This window comes from Xenopus tropicalis, chromosome 3 (assembly GCF_000004195.4).
Source record: "Xenopus tropicalis strain Nigerian chromosome 3, UCB_Xtro_10.0, whole genome shotgun sequence".
NCBI classification, from domain to species: domain Eukaryota; kingdom Metazoa; phylum Chordata; class Amphibia; order Anura; family Pipidae; genus Xenopus; species Xenopus tropicalis.
The window spans coordinates 60,243,070-60,262,672 of NC_030679.2; the positions used below are offsets into that span (position 1 = coordinate 60,243,070).

Genomic DNA, 19,603 nt, shown 5'->3' on the forward strand with positions numbered 1-19,603 from the left:
TTAAAAACTAAAATAAAACAGTAAAAACAATCCAGTAATATTAACCAGAATATCATATGTAATACCTATGCCTGGCCAAAATAATGTTTATTTTTAATTAAAATATTATTTTAATTTACACTAAAAAAAAATTCAATTGTTTTATTTTGGTTAGGTTAATCTTTTTTGTGTATTGGAGTGCATATATAATATGTGTATGATCCTGATCTATGTTCCATAATAAATTGCACACATGGCATAGAATATGCTTGATGTCTGTTTCTATGATAAAAAAAAGAACTATTTCAATTTTCTTGGCAATCAAGATTTAACTGTGTATACAAATCAAACAACACTTTTCAGTCCTCCTCCTACTGCTGCACCATTCTTTCATATATCATTCTTCATATTTATTTGTGTGTCGCTGTTTGCAATTTATTACAGCTCTGCAGCAGACAGAGGGAGAAGACAGCATAATTAAGAAAGAAATAATACAAAATGCTAATTGTAAGTGGCATGAGAACTAATACCACCAACCATGCACCACAGTGTGTGTACGTTTTAGACAAAAACATAATGTTTCTAGTTCTTGGTCAAAAACAAACGTACACACTTTGTCATGTGCAAAATCCATGACAACAATAAAGTGTGGAATATGTTGCTCTTTGATAAATAAATAATAACACATAAAGGATCTATTATCTAGAATGCGTGGGACTCAGGGGTTTCTGTAAATAAGATCCCCATACCTTAAGTCTGCATTACAAGTTACTGCTCTATTTTACAGAGACAAAAAATAATAAAAACAAAAAATTAAATTATTTGCTTAAATAGGATGCTATGGGAAAAGGCCTTCCTGTAATTCAGAACTTTCTGAATAACTGGTTTCCGGATAAGGGATGCTATGCCAGTTATAATAATAATAATGACATATTTATAATGGTAATAAACTAGCCCTTTTATGGAACAGTTAAATGCTTTGAAAAGGCATATACTGTCATTTATCCTTTTAGTTATTCTCAAGTACAGCAATAGGCAGTACTCATCTAGGATATTTAGTTACCTGGTAAACATCCATATATTCCATTTAACATGTAAACTTGCAGATCAGTGTCCTGTTTGGAGTTAAACCCAGCATTGTAAGACAGCAGTGCCAACTATTGCTTTGCAGTGCCCATGTAATGGGTTTGAATCTGACCAGGGCACTGTCTGTAACAAGTTTGGACTTTCAGTTGCAGGTTTCCTTCAAACACTCCACTTCTTCCCACAATCCAGAAACAGGCTGGTTAACTGTTGAAGTTTAGTGACAACTTACCCCAGTATGTGTGCATCAGGGAACTTGAAATGTTAGCTTTACTAGAGCAAGGACAGAGCTAAATGACAGATGTAAAGCAATACAAACAGAGAGAGAATATTCATAGTGTCAACCTGTAAACTTGTTTAATACATAAATTACTACTGCACTTACAAAGTGCAGATTAAGAAGAATTTGTCAGGTTACGATTGTGCTTCCAGTGGTGTAGCAAACCATTATCTCTGGATGTCCAAAATTAAACAGCTCCAGATCTTTCTTAACCCTGAAGAAGCAGAGCTTTACTGACAAAATGTGTTGCTTTATGACCCCCTCCTGGGAACTTATCATTTGGTCTCAGTGGATGCTACAAACTAACCTGCAGCTGTGTAATTTTGGGCAATCCTACACAGTAGGATGCCCAACTCTGCTACTGTATTTAATCCATTATTCTGCTGCTGTGGTTTTATGTTCCTATTCATTTTCTTAGGGATCCCAGATAATGGAATGCTTGTATAATGGTACTATCATACAATGGGATGCCTCCAAATATGAACTGAATTGTGTTTCTGCTCAGTATTTATTAGCCTACATACAGACTAACACTTTTATGTGATGTCTATAACCTTGCAACACTTCGGCTTCAAAACTGGCCATACATGCCCCTTCAAATTAATGGGGAGATAACCAGCTGTCTTATCCGGCAGTGTATATGGTTGACCAGGTGAAAGAGTCTTTTCAAATGGCAGGATCACCTGTGGGCCCAAGCATCTGTGGCTTACATTTTCTCAGTGCATTGATCAGACAAATGTAACTTGTCTAAATATAAGCAATTTAAAAATGTGCAGACGCCGGTTTAATTGAAGTTACAGTACCACAACTTGTCTGACATTATCTGCCAATGTCTGGTCAACTTTAGAGCAATGTTTAAGCATTAAAAACAATTAGCTCTACCATTAAAAAGTTTCCCTAATTATGAATTATATGCACACAAATTATTTTTTTATTTAAGTTTCTTGTAAAAGTTGAAAAATTTCTCACATTCAGTTCATAACAAAAGCATATCAAACGAGGAATATTCCTTTCATTGCACTCAGACGGCAGTGATAAAAAAAAAAGACGAATACAGCTGACAATTTAATGCTGTGGGTGTATATAAACAGTATTGTTCTTATACAGTGACAGGTTTTATAGAAATGAAATAGTAAGTGGGAGCATATTCATTGATTTACTGTAATCATTAGTTGAGCACTTAACCCAGATAATTCAAATTACTAGGTACACTGACAGTTGTGCATACAGCTATTAGATGTAATAAATATAGAATTAATCAAGGAAAGTTGATCTCATTTTAGTAATAATAATAATTTTGTCATATTTAGAGATGAAAATCATGAGAAACAGCTACATTTTATAAATAAACTTCAGCCCTTTAGTAGTAGTTATCATAAAACAAGTCTGGAGATCATTATTAACAGTCTTCATGTATTCCAGGAAAGAGAAACAGTAAAGGTGAGGTATCTGCAGTTTTCTCAGAAAGCCAGACATCACCGTATGTACAGCAGACAACTGTGAAAGTGAGACCTCCACTGGACTTTGGATTTCTCCCAAGGTAAACGGTGACGGGCCAGTGCGACCCTAGGTAGGAGAGTGGCCATTGAGGGGGCTTTATGGGTATAGAGAATGCAGACCCCGCAGTACAGGCCAGCTTGTCCATTACCATGGGGTCTTCTTCCTTTATATTTACTCCACTTATTGCCATCAGTAGCTACAACCAGTTCTTTTTCATTAGATGTTTTCCTCAATTATGATGGGTGGGGTCAAAGCATGCAGAGAAATACACAGCTTTATAAATACAACATTATTTTTAATACATGTTATGAGGGTAAATAATTTCACCCTATAAATGTAAGCATGATTTTTAATATGTACTGCTACTTAACCTATTTAACATTTTCTTACGTGTTTCTGTAGAAAGACAATTTGCATAAGAAAGAGGAAAATAGTATATCTTTCAGCATGCTCTTACTGCAGCTCTGGAAAAAAAAGTTTAATTGTGTATTAAAAGCTTAGCATATCCAGTGACATTAATGTTAATACAGTGACACTTTCTTTAGTCAGCAACCACCATGTTAATGGACTTGCCATCATTTATCTATTAAGAAAGCAACATCAAAATGCTGGAGAGGTCATAGATCAATCAGCAGAGAGTCCAAAATGGAAATTGCTCTTCTATTCACTGATCATTCTTTTGTACTCCATAGGCAGATTGTACTCAGGCTTGTGTATAGCTGCTTAGTAGATAACGAATTACAGCAAAAAGGTCAATGTCAGATACTGGGAAGGTGCTCAGTTAAAAATTCAGAAAAGAGCATGGGGGAAGCCAATTAAGTACAAACTTTATAGGTAAATGGCTGGCAGATTAATATACAATATACATGCTTTATAAAAAGCTGGCAACATCATAAGATCCATACATTTGGGTCATAGATTACAATTTATCAAGTTAATACAAGAGGTCATTTTATTCATTGGTGTGCATTACACAATCTATTTTGTGTCATTTGAAGAAATTGTAGAGTTGCCTTGTGTTCAAAGAACAAATCACAGAACTGGGTTAGAACATTATTTCTTTTTTTGTCACAAAATGCAAGTACAGCTGTTCTCAGTCTAGATAATAATTAGACCCCCAAGCGCACTGAGATCCAACAGCGAGTAAACATAAATCCCTGTGTCATTTTATGTTTTTTTTTTATTTATGATTCTATAAGGGTAAAGAAACATTGAGGAACACTACTGTAGTATTCATGATTACTATTAATGTTTAAAGTATTCAAATTTTGTGACACATATGCATGAAGCTTTAAGACACAGTTGCCAATTTTGCATCCTCAGAAATGAATAGTGCTTTTATCTATGATCAAAAGCTGAAACTAATACTCCACCCTACATGTATATGCAAACCATATTCCTGTAAAGCATGTCATATTTTACTTCAAACATGTTTGTAGCTTAGATCTGATCAGCACATGATTCTGAAACCCGGTGGGAAAGCAAATGCTTATAGGGTTTCCATGGAAACAAACAAAAAAAAAATCAAAATGTAACCTGTTTCTCAAACATGTTGCTTACAGTAGTAACAAGTCTTGAGTTTTGGTGGTTGTTGAAATTATGCATGGATACTAGCTACAAATCTTCAATACAATTTGGCCAATAAATAGTGCAAAATATAAGGATTCTTTAGCTGATCAATTTTCTGTAGATATTTCTATTGAAGTATCTGATATAGACAAATAGTGGCACAAGAATGTGCTGCCAAGATCAAAACAGTTTATAATAAATGCATGGTCAGAATAGGTATTAGAGTAATTGATAATTGATATAGGCTCGTTCGAAAGGCTACTCTGTATAACTGGTCTTCCACTGCTGAAATACTGCTTGGTGTCAATAAATAAGTACATCATTTGTACTTTTAAAACAATGTTTTTATAATATGGAATGTTCCCTTAAGTATGTTTTATATTTTCTATTCTATTTGTTTCAAATGGTGAAAAACCAATAAAAATCATTTGAAAGTTTCAGAATTTGACTTAAATTCCAGACTTGTTTCTGGGAGGTGAGACACTTAGGGATTGCTCACTACTAACCTGACTATCAATTCCAATGCCTTCCTGGAATATCATGAGACATAAGTTTTATTATTCACAGATTTGGAAGTACATGAGGGAATATACAGTTTTATCTTTCAAGCAAAAAATGACCCTTTCAATACCTGGTGGTGTCTGCAGAATATTATCTATGTGGCTTGATGGGGAATTTTATGGAACCATCTTGTTTGTGTGTTCATATATTGCATATATCATCAACTTGTCGTGTAACTTCACTGTGTATTTAAGAACTAAATATACAATTGACATATTTTCTCATAAGTTCTGAAACCGATCTTGTAAAGATTTGTAACCAATCCAGTTGGCACATAGTAGAATGAAGACACAAAAGGCTAGTTTACTGACTGCGAATAATAGATAAAACATATTTTTTCCCTTTCTTGATGGGTATTATAGGAAACAGGATTCTTCAATATGAACATCCCCCCCCCCCCTTATCTAACAGTGAAAAGGGTATAAACCACACAATCTCTAGGGTATATCAGGAGTGTATATTCTACATTTTTCCACATGTTATCGATAAATTTTTCTTTTAGCAACATCAACTGTCTCCAAGGGGTCCGATGAAAGCTCCACAATAGACCAGAATTTTGATTTAAAACAAAGCATGTTGCAGGGAAATCTGTATGAGTAATACTGCAGAGCAAATGGATGCCAGTACAAACAAAATATTGGAACTTAGAAGATTGCGATACATTAGTAACCTAAACACATTCAAAGAGCACCACCATCAAGAAATTATCCTAGAACAAGATAGGTGTAATTGATCAAATAATGCTGTGGCCAGTAGCATTTAGGGTGATGGCACAAAGGGAGACCTGCTGCCTGCAGGAATTTATGCTCCCAGCGGGTGACAATGCATCTGAAAATGCCTTTTCATGGCAGTGTATGGGAATTGCTATGGGTAAAACATTCCACATAATCATGGAAAAATATCTTCAAAGGCATTTTTGCACAAAAGCTATTTAAACATTTTATGTAAATGTGTGGTAGAGTGTAAAGTTCTGATAGCAACGACACCTGTAAACTGTATAAAGAAATGTGTGCTGTCAAAAATAAAGTTCAGCTGGGTTAGGCAGTTGGGTTTTTAATCTTTTCTCTTAATTTTACATTTGGCATAGTTGGAAGATGGAATACTCCATTTTAGTAGCAGCAGCAGCAGCCCAAGTTTGATGGGATGAAGCTGGCGATTGAGGACTGGGCAGAGTGGTTACAAGGGACTGCTCTTCTGTATAAGTTACCTGGTGAACACTTGGCACTAGTCTTACATAAGGGAGAGAATAAACATTATTGGTTGCTGCAGGATTACAGAGTGGACTTGTGTACTGTCTCTTAAAAGTGCAAAAATAAGGTTTTCAGATCTTCAATATTGTTTCCCTAAATTTTACATATTTATGTAGCTATAGCACTATAAAGTTTTCATTTATCAATGGAATTGAACATTTACCCAGAGAACTGCTGAACAGGGTTATATAAACAATTCCTTCCCTTTAGTTGCTGCAGATTTTAAATGGTGGGAAGTAGAGGGAATTTCATAAAGCCCTTGGACAATGGTTAAAATTAATAAAGCTAATAATGTAAGACGGTGAGGTGAAAGGGTCAAATGGACAAAATGACAATGGTTGAACGCAGCAGAAATAGGTCAACTGCTCTCTTTGTACCAAATTCTATTGAGTGATATTGGGTACAGTAGTTAATCAGTAACAAGGCAACACCTTGCTGGTCAGCTCTTAAGTGATATCTGCTTTCAAAAATAGAAGAGATATATTTACAAGGATACTTTTTAAATGAACAATATTAAAATATCTACTGCCAGAATATGTCTTGTTATAGTATACCATGACTGTGAAATGACATTGCTTGTAATATCTGAATTGTGATATGTTTTTCTTCAACAACAGAATACACTTAAGACAAGGATAGTTGTAATACTGGCCTTCAAATTCCCATTCTAGTTCCTTTTCTTTGCAAATTAACCAATCAACCTTGGTTTTGACTGATTATAATGCCTGTCAGGCCATGAACATTCATGAATTTCAGAATGTTGCAAATTATATTCTGCAGGAGAATTATTGCTAGAATATATAATACTATTAACTTCCTGCTTTTCCATTTTTTTAACCTTTTGTGGTTAAACATTTAACGATTATAAACTGATTAAAATCCACAACTGAATGCTCCAACCTCTCATTAGTAGCAATTTGAAATGTATGGATTCAGTTACATTTCAAATATACAGTTTTTGTGCTAGTAATTTGGAGCAAATCCATGTATAATCTTCACAGTGCTTTTACATTAATAATTGACACACCTTTATAAATATGGCCCAATGTAAACATGTATAAGCCTATAATACAATTTGTCATTTTTTTCTAACATGTGACACCTACAATTTTCAAGATTCAAAGTGAAAAGTTCTGAGTGATTTTTAATTTACTGTAAAAACAGTTAAATGATTGCAAGTGCAAAGATAGAGTGCACCCTGAGAAGCAGGTCACTTTCTGTTTAGCCATCCATGAAAATGTGTCCACAAAACTGTGATAATTATGCTGATAAAAGTGGCTGGCTGCCTCTTTATCTTTATTCGACTAGGGGCGAAAAATAATTGCAATACCTAACAAAAAATACAACTCATATTTAGGAGTAAATAAACTGGAGATAAAAATAAAGATTAATTTCTGTGGCTGTAGCTTTCTGCTACGAAAGGTGTCTGAAAATCAACACACTGCAGGTTTTTAAAGCCGGTTAAATATTTGGCACAGAAACTGCAGTTATAGTGTCAATCATAGATAGGCAGAATTGTATAAAGTATTGAATAGAAGAGTGTAAATACAGCATACATAAGGCAATACAAAGTTAAAAAGGAAACAGTAGTTAGGGCTCCCATATTTCTTGGTTCACTCCCTTTTTCAACTGCCTGTCCAAGTGTTGTTGCAGTTTGCTGTCAGGATCATAAAATATACTAAAAAATGTAATGATGTAAAAGTAGTTGTAACCTTTAAAAATGTGCATAATTTGTATATTTTATACTTTCCCCTTTGTATCCTCTTCTTATATTCAAAATTTAGGAGCCTTAAAGCGGACCTGTCACCCTAAGAAATAAGTCCAAATTATTTTTTATATTGTTGAGCAAAATAAACTTTACTTACTCTATATAAATAATATAAATCTTGTTTCCTTCCGTCTTGGAATTACTCAATCAAAGCAAGCAGGCAGGCACCATTTTGTGGACACTGTTATTAAGGCAAGCTTTGTATCATGCCAAAATCTTGTTTATGTGATAGAATGGGGGGCCTGATGCCCAGGCCCATGCACTGGCTACACAGTTGGATAAGGAGGAGGGAGGGGAGAAGTGAGATATGCAGTGACATCTAGGAAGTGCTGAATGGAAAGCTAAAGTTACTGTCTGCCCCGCCTCTATGCCCAAGGCATAGAGGCGGGGCAAGCAATATATGATTGACAGCTGTGATTTTTAAATGCCTTTATAATGGGTTTGGATGTGTAATATAAAAATGAATTTGGGTTTCATGTTTAATTTGAACAGGACTTTTATTATACAGATTTTCATGTCTGGGTGACAGGTCCACTTTAATAACGATTGCAAGTCAAAGCTCAGTGAAAATGATAAAACAAGCTATTATTCTGTTCAGCAATGTTGTTCTGCATCTACAATCATTAAAAAACAAACTGCCATGATAAGAACAAGACATGTTGTTCTTTTATCCTTCATTTATGTCTGGGTATGTTTACACTTTCAGAAAAGATTAATTATGAAACATGGTGCAGCATGATTATGTTCCAGAGACTGTTAATATTTCCAACTAAAGCTCCATAAAACACAAAATACTCACTAAATAGCGCACTATGTACTTAATTAATACATGCAACTTCTAGCAAAAAATAACCTTAGATAGCCACATCCCATCTTAAAGAATTAAGCCGCCATGATGGTCCATATTATATCAGATGTTTTTAGACTTTTTGCATTGAAATCAACAACCGGGGCAGATTTATCAAAGTGTGAAATAAGAGCTCACTACAGAAAAGCTCACTTTCTATTCATTCCTATTGGATTTTTAGAAGGATATTTCTTAAGGGGTGAAAGTTAGCGTTCACCATTTTATAAATATGCATCTAAAACTCCCATAGGAATGAATAGAAAGTAGGTGAGCTTTTCTGTAGTCAGCTCTTAGTCAACTATAACAAACTACTTATTGACTTCTCACATAAACTTAATATAAACTGCAAAGCATGCATCATGAAATAATCATGTCATCAACACCATAATCCCTTTTAACAGGAATGTCTTCATTCTTACAATGATCACCAGAAAATTCCCCTTTAAAACATTTCTTCTAATAAACATTTCTCCTCTGTTATCCCCATTTAATGTAACGTAGTAACATAGTAAGTTGGGTTGAAAAAAGACATACGTCCATCAAGTTCAACCATAATGCCTATATATAACTTGCCTAACTTCTAGTTGATCAAGAGGAAGGCAAAAATCTGAAGCCTCTCTAATTTGCCGCAGAGGGGAAAAAATTCCTTCCTGACTCCAAGATGGCAATCGGACCAGTCCCTGGATCAGCTTGTACTAAGAGCTATTCCCCATACCCCTGTATTCCCTCACTTGTACTGAGAGCTATCTCCCATACCCCTGTATTCCCTCACTTGTACTGAGAGCTATCTCCCATAACCCTGTATTCCCTCACTTGTACTGAGAGCTATCTCCCATACCCCTGTAAGCTCTCAGTACAAGTGAGGGAATACAGGGGTATGGGGGATAGCTCTTAGTACAAGTGAGGGAATACAGGGATATGTGAGATAGCACTCGGTACAAGTGAGGGAATACAGGGGTATGGGAGATAGCTCTCGGTACAAGTGAGGGAAATCTCCCATACCCCTGTATTCCCTCACTTGTACCGAGAGCTATCTCCCATAACCCTGTATTCCCTCACTTGTACTGAGAGCTATCCCCCATACCCCTGTATTCCCTCACTTGCTAAGAATCCAGCCAGCCCCTTCTTAAAGTTATATAATGTATCAGCCAGCACAACTGATTCGGGGAGGGAATTCCACAACTTCACAGCTCTCACAGTAAAAAATCCTTTCCGAATATTTAAACGGAACCTCCCTTCTTCTAAACTGAGTGGGTGCCCTCGTGTCCGTTGGAAGGACCTACTGGTAAATAAAACATTAGAAAGGTTATTATATGATCCCCTTATATATTTATACATAGTTATCATGTCACCCCTTAAGCGCCTCTTCTCCAGCGTAAACAGACCCAACTTGGCCAGTCTTTCTTTATAACTGAGATTTTCCATACCTTTTACCAGCTTAGTTGCCCTTCTCTGGACCCTCTCTAACTCAATCATGTCCCGTTTGAGCACTGGAGACCAGAACTGAACAGCATATTCTAGATGGGGCCTTACCAGTGCTATGTAAAGGGGAAGAATAACCCCTTCCTCCCGTGAATCTATACCCCTTTAATACAGCTCAATACCCTGTTTGCCCTTGCAGCTGCTGCCTGGCATTGCTTGCTACAGCCAAGTTTATTATCTACAAGGACTCCAAGGTCCTTCTCCATTATGGATTTGCCTAGTGCAGTCCCATTAAGGGTATAAGTGGCTTGCATATTTTTACATCCCAGGTGCATGACCTTACATTTATCCACATTAAATCTCATCTGCCACTTAGCCGCCCAGATTGCCAGTTGGCCAAGATCCTGCTGCATGGATGTCACATCCTGGATAGAATTGACTGGTTTGCAGAGTTTTGTGTCATCTGCAAACATTGATACATTGTTTATAATACCCTCCCCTAAGTCATTTATGAACAAATTAAACAAAAGTGGACCCAGTACAGAACCCTGAGGGACCCCACTGAGAACCTTACTCCAAGTAGAGAATGTACCATTAACAACCACCCTCTGTACCCGATCCCGATCTCTCAGATTATGCTATTATGTTGGTGAATCATGAGATTTTATGGCAGTAATAAAATAATAAAATTTACATTCACAAGTACTAGTAACTCAAAGGCAGCCCAGTTGTAGGTAGCATTTACTTTTCACATGTGTAAAAGAAAGCAGCTCATTGATTGTTGTGGGATACTAAACCTGAAAACCAAATCTTTTATTATATAATATTGCCCATTAGACCATTTAGGGAGTGATATGTTGTCTACACATCTGGATCTAAGTAAGCTTAGTAACTGATCAGCAGCTAGCATTGTAGTCTACAGCTGGAAACAACTTTGTGCCTGTTATTGACTAGAACCCAGGAGCACTGCAGTTGAGTGGTAGGAAGAAATGTTAGCAACATGATGCTTACTAACAATTTACCTCCTAATAAAATGTTTAAAGATATTAAATCCCAAATTGAGGTTCTCTGACCATACAGGAGGTGCTGTTGCATTTTTCCTATAGAAACAGACAGAAAACGTCAATGTCTTTAAATATGTTTAAGAGTATAAAGTACTTTTCTCACAGTATTAAGATTTCCAAGAAATTGTGACAATAGTTACAATCATTAAATGATGGTAATTATCCACAAGGTTCATTAAGCAGTAAATGTTTCATATTTGCTCTTATCCTGAAGACACATAGCCACATGTAAAACAAATGATATGTCTGATATATTCAAACTGGCATTAATTAAAACCTATTTATGCTTTCTAAAATATTAATTCATCCAGTGGCAATCAGAGGTGGATTTTCTAATCTTCTCTAACTTTTTCAAAATGGTGTCTTTATGTTTGACCTTCATCCTTGAAGACATGTTGTAATGGTGAGATAAAGCTTCTCCTGTCAGACGTAATTATTGTATCCATAAACTCTGTCATACATAATTATCTTATCCATAAGCACAGTGTTAAAAACTGGAAAAATATTATCACTATGTGAGCATAAACAAACACAATTTAATTAAACCATATATTTACATATTGGGATGTGCATAAATGAAATGATGTGGATATAGCCTGTGTCCTCAAAGGAATATTAGGGATTCTGGCTGAGATTTAATGTGTCCCATATTTATGATAAACGGCATTCTGATCTATCCAATGACTTGTCTAAAATTTCTCCTATGCTTAGGTGATAATAGTATGACACTTTATAAATATCCTTTTATAACTACATAAACAATGTTGTATACCTATTGAGACATAAGAAAATGAATGTAGGCTTAGTTTTAAAACTACAACTTAATAAGCATGGTTCTTAGGTAGCTAGAGTTCTGGGTAAGACAGCATGTTGATATTCTATAATACAAATTAAGTCACATAGGGCATGTACATTAAAATAGAGGCGCTTTAACCCTCATAAAAAAGTATTATTAATAATACAAATGGGGAATTATGTAGGACACTAGAGTCTCATGTATTTAAATAAGAAAAAAATGTCTAAACAATCGTCGGGAAACCCAAAACAAAATACAAGACATTGGCAGGAAAATTACTTGAATTTGTGTTCATTGCATAGTTTCCGTCATTAATAAATTATGTGATTTAAGTGTGAATTAAGTGATCTCTCTTTGAATGATTGGTTATTGCTAATCAATAGTTTCTTCTTTTTTGCCCTTTTTGAATTGTGTTCACACATTCACAATATTGCTCATTACAGGCCTGTTATTTAAAACTGAACATTGTTGATTTTGAACTTAACACTGGTCTTAGAAACTATTATGTCAGGTAAGCTGATAATATGATGATTTTGGAGTTAGGCTGTGATAATTCTATCGCATTTATTTGAATGCATCTCTCTTGGGAGCTCAGGGGTGACCAGAGACATTCCCATTCTATTATGCCTGTATTCCTATTCCGTCTGTGTAATCAACAGCAGATTAATCAATGATTGTACTGGGTCAATAAACCAGTTTTAATTGATCAATTTATTCATGATTATTTGGGGTTTTACCAAATAACAAATCCAAACAAAATAAATAAAATCAGACTGAATTGTTCTGAAATAAGTCAGTTCTCATTGGCCAGCTGATCAATCAATAGGAGAAACAAAACTAAAAAAATTAAATATTCCCTTACTCTACTATATGAATTAATTCCTCAGAACCTTCGTTTGGGAGGTCTGAAAGAAGACAATGATAATTATCACTTGGAGTTGGATAGTCCAGTTGAGTCAACATTTGACCTGTGTCAGGTATGTATGAGATTAAAAACCCTTTTCTCTCACAGAGAAAGTTGTGTATAAGTACTTTTCTGGCAGTTACATACTGTATATAATTGTATATATCATCTGATTTTTTTTATAACTATTATTTCACTTGATGGTGACTTGTCATAATCAAGCTGGGTAACTGCAAAGTGAAAAGCTGTTGCTGCATGCTAATAACATACTTTACTCTTATAAATGAATGATGAGTGTTGCAAACTATCTGCTTCAAAACAAGGCAAACATTGCCATAATTTTCTGATTTTTATGAACAAATTCCTCACATCTACTTAAAAGAACAATATAAACTCCTATTTTAATTTCAGCAGATGCAACTGGTGAATTCTGTAAAAAAATTGTCCAAGAAGGGAAAAGCTTTTTTCCCTTTTTAATAGAAGATATTCTTATGTTAAACATTAAAGAAATGTTTTTAATTATAGATTATTAAAGTCTATGTACAAAGGCCAATGCACCATATTAAAGTCACACAGAAGGAGTGAGAAAAAAATGCCCATACACTTAAATTAATTTGGCATGAGAAAAAAAGTCTTGTGCATAAGAAAAAAAAAGTTGAGCAGTAAAAATCATAAATTTTTTCAGCTAGTAAAGGCCTTGAAGTTAAGCAGAACCCGGACATTCCCAGAAAAGGACGCAGGTGTTCTTTCTATAGGTGAATATGCATTGTAGGACTGTTTTGTGCATATTTGGTAAAGAGGAAGGGGTTCAGCATTAATCCAGCACCATTACTGTATATGTGTAGAGCACACAAATGTCATCTCAGTTTTAAGGTCACCATTTGAGTTTGAATGCATATACGACTTGACTCATTGTTATCCATGCCAGCATACATGGCAACATAACCTTTGCTTGAAATCATTAGTAATATGAATGAAAAATGACAGATCCATATCTAGATAAAAGTCAAGGTTAAATGAGATTAAAATGAAAAAAGGGGACTGATTGATTTAGATGTAGAACAATTCACTACTGAATGTGTCCTTTCTTTTTACCTTCTACATATGTATACATTTCCAAAAGTTAATGTGTATTCAATAGGGGGATAAAGACATGATTCAACAATACACTTAATGCTAACAACACTAGTATCCTTAAGAATTCAGCAAACCTCAACAGAATTACAAATAAAATAGTAGCAACTTGATACAAATTAGTTCCCTTATTGGGAAGAAAGCACAATTTGCAATGGGTACTCATACGTGGATATTAGTGGGTTCTCATACGTGGATATTAGTGGGTTCTCATAACTTTGCATGACTTCTGAGAAAAAAAGGGTGAACTGCGGTTATAATGCAATTTGAATGTTTTTTTTTTGCACTTTACAGATTACACTGGCAATATTTTGCCCCTGGTTTCATGAAAATATTCACCTTAAGCGAAATGCAGAATTTGACCACAAATTGCCTAAAAATTTTGCTAATTAATAATTAATCCTCTTTTTTTATGTGTTTGTTTTAAAATTGACAAATCAGTTGCACTTCCATTATTCTTTACTTATATTTTACTTCCATCCAAGTGCCCTGACAACCTCATTTGTGTATTTTTAGTCTTTTAACAGATTTATTCTGCAGGAAAAAAGGCTCTACTTTCATATGATTGTAGCACCCTCACACCATTTCTGCAATGGTGGTCTTATGCCTTTAATCTTTAGGTTAGGATAATTTTTTTTCAATAAATTCAGGGTTGTTGCAAGCCTATAAAATTGTGAGCAGAGGCAAATATTTTGGACTTCCATCTTGACATGGTATAGTTGCTTGGTAATTAATCAGAAAAGGGGGTATATTGCACAAATAAGTAACAAAATGAAAGGACACTATGCAAGTAAAATGTTTATCAATGTATTTAATATACACACACATTTATTTGCCATTATGAAGAATAAAGTCTGTTCCTATTCACTTAAACATGTTTTTCCTTGTCTATCAGTAGCATTTTTCTTTAAAATTCTAGACAACTGGATGTATTGATTTTTATGATAAGTCAAATAGACTGTAATCCTCACTGGAGAGAAGCTTATTCTAGCATGTGTGTACTTAGCATGGTTACTGTGCTTTCATTGTATTACTAACTAAAGCCTACTGCATAGCTTGGCAATGCTAGTGATATTTCTGCAGATTCAGTAGCAGGAAGACAATTTCTGAGTCTTAATGTTAACATGTTATCTTGGAAGTAGGCAAAATTTACTAGTTGTCTCCTTTTTCAATATAGGGGGCAAATCATTTTCTCATGTTTACTCAATTGACAGATTTACATACACTATTCATAATATTTTTATGCTTAAGTATGAAAAAATACATTAGCTGCACAAACACTGTAGCTGTAAGTCCCCTTCTTGCTTTTAGCTTGTACAGGCAATGGATCCATTATCCAGAATCCTCGGGACCTGGGGTTTTCCGGATAAGGGGTCTTTCTGTAATTTGGATCTCTATACCTTGTCTATTAACAAAATTATTTAATTATATCTTAGTTAGGATCAAGTACAATGTACTGTTTTATAATTACAGAGAAAAGGGAAATCATTTTTAAAAATTAGAATTTGCTTATAATGGAGTCTAGGGGGACAGCCTTTCCGTAATTCGGAACTTTTTGGATAATGGGTTTCCGGATAACGGATCCGATACCTGTATAACTCAACCGCAAATCAGTCAAAACTGAAGAATTCTTTGTTTGAATAGGAATACTTTGTCAGAGTTTCTTTGATGAAGTGTTTTCAAAAAGCCCAGATACCTGTGTTCTTCTATTTTCAATATAAGGCAAAATAAAAATGTCAAAATTCAGTATTGTACTTTGAGCTGTGTCTTGGAAAAAAATAATACAAAGTGGCACAAATGCATTTTTGAACATTAAGCATTTTAAGAACTGCTGATCTGAGAGACGCAGTAACTATGATAAATGGAATTGATATACCCCATCAATGTGATTGGCAGTAACCATGTGTGTTAAGGCATTATTTTAGGTTAAGTCATTATAGCTAAGGACCAATGTAATAATTAGAAGGGAAATACAGCTCAACTTATGTGGAATGGTAAAGAGTAATGTTCCCGTTGAGGTTGTACCTGTAACAAACATGCACCATTAGTTCCTGTAATGTCAAATATTTCTTATTGCACATTTTTCATTCAAAAGTCACAGACTGACAAAGAAATGAATATATTTTAGGGAACATGTTGTAAAAGATTGCTTAAATCCAGTCATGCTTCTGCCTATAAAGATTGATGCTATTATACTGCGGGGCTTATTGCAGATGACTGAAAGTTAGTTCCAGTCAATTATTGTATAAGTCCTAGCATTAAACAGCTTCTGGGACAGGCTGGTATTTAAAATTCTGAATATGCAGTGCCTTTCAGCTTTTGTGTAAGGATTATACAACAGACCACTTACGTAGCTCTCAGATTTCTGTATTGGTGAAACTCCATGCGTTGTACGTACTGAAACGATTGCAGTTACATTTAATCGTGTAATATAATGAGAGCCAAGGGTATTTCCTAAATTGTATTTGTGTAGCAGCCATGTTATCCCCTTTAACCTACTTTATTACATAGTACTTGGCTAATGCTACAAACTTAACTATAACTTTATTAAAATTCATAACTTCTTACATAGTCAAAGGAGAGAAAATTAGCTCTATTAGCACCAGTTTTACCTAGTCCTGAGCAATAGGGAAAATACAAGACATAGCAGCTGTTCTGGCCATCGTACAATTTATTACATTTTTATTGGGGGGGGGGGAATATAACAGCTATGGATCTTGTTCATTTGTTATTAATTGGGTATTAACTAACAAACATTTAAAGCCTTCTATTTTTTACATTTGTGTTCTGTTTATGTATTATACTTGTTTTTGTCATGCTTTTAAGGCTTGTATTATGGAACATTTAAGTGTGCAACATGTTAGCATCGGAGCGTAACTGCATTTGTGACCTAGTTTCAAAGGACTTCTGCCATAGCAAGAAATCTGCACCTAAAAATACTTGATTTGTGCACAGGAGCAAATAAGTAAGCTTTAGTTGAAAGAATCACAGCTCGGCTCATATCACTAATGCCTATGCGTACGTTTTAGGGGTGCACAGACCCATGGCAACATCTCTAAACATTGATTTTATTATTGAAGAAAAAAAGATTATTTCCACCACACTAACTGCACAAAACTTGTTTCACATTTCAAGCATTCATTAACTATTGCATTTAATGTGATTTCATATTTGTAGCAATATTTGCACTACAAACTGTATATTTAAGAAAAAAACATTTTTTTAGACACCTGCATTTTCACCTTTTTTGTATTAAAGACTACAGACTCTAAAGGTTTAACTGGAAAATGTTTCTCCTTTTTAAGGCTTTCTCACAGGATGAGTTAAAGGGGAGCAAATGTAAACAGAAAAAGATTTCCTGTAGTTACTGTATATGAACAAGTCATCACTAAACATTCTTTTATAGACTTTACCAAACATTATTTATGCTGAATTTGCATTTTCCGGATTGTAAAAATGTTTGCAAAGCTGTGCTAGACTTTTGTCTAGTGTTTTGTTCACTGAAAAAAGTTTGTTTTTTTGTGCTGAAAAAAATGCAACAAAAACACCTATTGACTCCACTGCATTGTTTGCCCATTTACTGGTGCAAGAAAAAGGTTTATACAATCCAATGCATTTGGTGCAAGAAAAAAATGTCTATTGACTCCAATGCATTTGGAGCTAGACAAAATAGAGCGAGAAAAGGGCCATTAACTCATGAATTATAAGCTTTTACTCATCCATACCAGCAACCTGAGCCCTAGTTCTGTTCCTGACTTTCATAAATCTTACAGGATTATACTTAGTTACCATTAAAACATTCTAGAGTACTGTCTTTAAGTTGCCCACATACTTTTTCTACTTATACCAGACTAACTCTGATGAATTGGTACAATGATGTTGCTCATAGCAGCCAATCAGATGCATTGCTTTGATTTTCTAACTGTTGAAATCTAAGTGCTGATTGGTTGCCCTGGGCAACATCACCGGTGATGCTTCACTCCACTTTTTACACAGCATGATAAATATACCCCTCAATGTATAAGCAAAGTCACTTGTTAAATTAGGTAAATACTGATAACCGAATGGCTATTCTACTGCCCAGCCTATTTCTTGCTTCATTGCTTCTGCTGCCTCAGCTCTAGAAGACCCTTCTGTTTCACTGCTCCCCCCCCAGCCCACATTGTTTGCTGTCCTATATGTTGCAGTAGTGTTCATGCACATTGTAGCATTCTGTGGCTCAGATACAGTCAAGAAAGTGTTAATGTTAATAACATTTATGGGCAGATTTATTAAAATGTGAGTAGTGTTCACCTCAAAAAATTCACCCACTTTCTATTTATTCCTTTGGGATTTTTAGAAGCTTAATCATCAATGGGTGAAAGTTCACCATTTGATAAATGCACTTCTAAAAATCCAGTAGGAATGTATACAAAGTGGGTGATTTTTTTGAGGTGAACACTACTCACATTTTAATAAATCTGCCACTTAAACTGCCAATTTGAATTTGAATAAAGCTGCCCCATATTCACAGCAATTTATTTTTAAAGGTGTGTAAAAACCTTTGGAAAGGAGTGCGACAATACTAGGGTTGTTCCATGGGAAAGCTCTAAGAAGAAGAGATTTATTCTGTCTAAATTAATTTATCAACGCAAAACATTTTGATATGCTGGGCAGAAGTTCAGTAGAAGCAAGGAGAATCTGTTCACTGAAATAATATTTGCTCTGTTATTCTCTTAAATGGTTTTCCAGATTTCCTAACCAAGTGGGAAAATACTGTGCTGAGATTTATGTTCTCTCTTATATGAAATAAAATAATAATATGAATGTCTTGTGCAAAGATTTTTCCTTTTCTTTAAATAATTCAACTTCTGCCTTTGAGCTTTTTTATTGATCTCATCTTGTTGGCTGTTATTTAAAGCTAACAATAATACTGTACGGGAGATTGAACTACAACACCATTCTTTTTCTCTCCAGGAGCAAAAGGTAATGGAATATTTTATTAGGCAAGAGTATTATGTGGTCTCAGGTACCACCTCAATTAGCCAAAATACACAGTAAAAAAAGTCTTGGAATTATATCATATTAGTGATATATTACTATTTCTATAAATAATTCCTTTTAATTTTTTTGTTCACCTGCAACATAACATAAACACCAGTATACATGTTTTCCCCTTTACAACACTTTCTAATTAGTTGTGATACTATAATGTATTTTCATAGATGTGTATATTTTAGTAGTAAATTTTTTTGCATTTCTCTGGTGTGAGTACTAAATTTAATTCTGTTTCCCATTTACCAGCAAAAGGTGGTTTAACATTGTATTTTGCTATTAATTTCTTATAGGTAAATGATAATGTTCTTGCTACTTGAGATCTTCTAACCAGGTGAGTTCTCTATTTAAGTTTTCAAAATGGAGAGAATTAATATATTGCGATATTTGTTCATAGATCATTGAAGAATTA

At 34.6% G+C, this 19,603-nt stretch overlaps 1 long non-coding RNA gene across 10 annotated transcripts in view; it reads left to right on the forward strand.

The window, feature by feature from the left end:
* The first annotated feature begins 417 nt into the window (after positions 1-417).
* The window catches only part of LOC101734767, a 102,060-nt gene continuing 82,874 nt past the window's right edge, over positions 418-19,603 (forward strand). For 9 of the 10 annotated variants that reach the window (XR_001924198.2, XR_004221981.1, XR_004221976.1 and 6 more), the window contains exons 1-3: positions 418-486; positions 2,765-2,882; positions 19,485-19,525. This is a non-coding gene — a long non-coding RNA (uncharacterized LOC101734767). Of the gene's footprint in view, positions 487-2,764; positions 2,913-19,484; positions 19,526-19,603 lie in introns of all 10 variants that reach the window. The other variant, XR_004221982.1, reaches the window with a different exon arrangement.